The sequence below is a fragment of the Capricornis sumatraensis genome, chromosome 8 (genome assembly GCF_032405125.1).
Source record: "Capricornis sumatraensis isolate serow.1 chromosome 8, serow.2, whole genome shotgun sequence".
NCBI classification, from domain to species: Eukaryota; Metazoa; Chordata; class Mammalia; order Artiodactyla; family Bovidae; genus Capricornis; species Capricornis sumatraensis.
The window spans coordinates 79,884,878-79,886,536 of record NC_091076.1 but is presented as its reverse complement, the minus strand read 5'-3'; the positions used below and the strand labels follow the sequence as shown (position 1 = coordinate 79,886,536).

At 45.8% G+C, this 1,659-nt stretch overlaps 1 pseudogene; it reads right to left on the bottom strand.

Moving 5' to 3' along the window:
* Positions 1 to 443: 443 nt before the first annotated feature.
* LOC138082644 (small ribosomal subunit protein uS8-like) lies at positions 444 to 832 on the bottom strand (annotated as a pseudogene).
* Between the last annotated feature and the right edge of the window lie 827 nt (positions 833 to 1,659).

Below are 1,659 nucleotides of genomic sequence, written 5' to 3'. Positions count from 1 at the left end.
CCCTACCCCCTGGAACTCTGAATGGTTAGTGCTCACATGAAGGTTTTCATCAGAATCTGGGTTGCACTAGATGGGGGAACCTCACAGGTGGTACTCAAGCCTAGAGATTTGGTTGGTCTGGGGCAGGGGCAAGGCTGGGACCTTTTCTTGTTGGTTTTTACATTCTCCCCTCGCTATTTTTTTTTCCACCTCTGAGGCATTTTATTTGTATGTATTACATCGCCAGGCTTCCCTGGTGGCTCAGACGGTAAAGCGTCTCCCTACAATGCAGGAGACCAGAATTCGATTCCCTGGGTCAGGAAGATCCTCTGGAGAAGGAAATGGCAACCCACTCCAGTACTCTTGCCTGGAAAATCCCATGGACGGAAGAACGTGGTAGGCTATAGTCCATGGGGTCGCAAAGAGTCGGACACGACTGAGTGACTTCACTTTCACTTACATCCCTAGAAAAAGAATCCAAGGATTTTCCCTCCTGTGCATTTTTATCTTGCTTCTTCATGGTCCATGATGCCAGCTGAGGTTGTCAATACAATGAAACCAAACTGACAGGTGGGAGCAGGTTATTCTGCCATTCTTCTAGATCTTTGAGTTGCACATCAAATCTGGGGCTGATCACTCCACACTTATTTAGCCTGCCTGTGAGGTTCACAGTGATTTTCCCAGCCCTGTGATCATCAATGATTTCAGATTTGCCAATGTAACCATGCTTCGTGATCACTGTTAGAGACCTGAGGATGGCTTTGGAGCACGGCCTACAAGGACCTGGCGTTTGTCTCTCTCTTCGGCATTGTTGATACTCGAGAGCATCAGCCAGGACATTCACGCGCACCATTCTGGCGGCAGAGAAAGACGGCAGAAACAGCTCTCCTCACTTTTTATTTGAACATTTTCAAACTCACAGAATGCGGACTTACCCTTTCCTTCGAGCGAGCCTATTGTTACTTTTAAATTTGGTTTATCTGGTTGCATGTATCTTTCTTGCTAGGCACAGGCTTCGTCTAGCTGTGGCAAAGGCGGAGTCTACTCTTCATTGCGCTGCATGGGTTTCTTGTGGTGGTGGCTTCTGTTGTTGTAGAACACGGGTTCTAGGGCGTGTGGACTTTAGTGGCTAAGCATGGGCTTTAGTTGCTCTGTGCCATGTGGAATTTTCCTGGACCAGGGATTGAACTCGTGTCCCCTGCACTGGCAGGCAGATTCTCACCCACTGGACCACCGTTGGATTCTTATCCAATATCAGACCACGGGACCAGTATTGTTACATCTTTGCTGTATTTGCTTTACCTGTGAGTATACGTTTCTTTTTTTTCCCCCCTTTGGCTGAACCATTTGAAGTTCCTGTGTAAGATTCTATCTCCCTAAAATATTTCAGCATGAACTATCTAGAAATAAGATCACTTATTCTGCATAGCCAAAATCACATTTTCACACCTAAGCAAGATAGCAGTAATTCCTTAAGTACCGTCTAGCATCCAGTTTATGTTCGGATGTTCTGTTTGTCCCCTCTTTGGGTTTCTTCTTTCTCCCTCCCCTCCTTTCTGTTCTCTTCCATTCTAGGATCTAAGCAAGGGCCATGTGTTACACTTGTTTCTATCTCTGCTGTCTCTTTTCCCCTAAAACACATTTAAAAAAAATTGATTCACTTTGAACTATCTAGGCCAG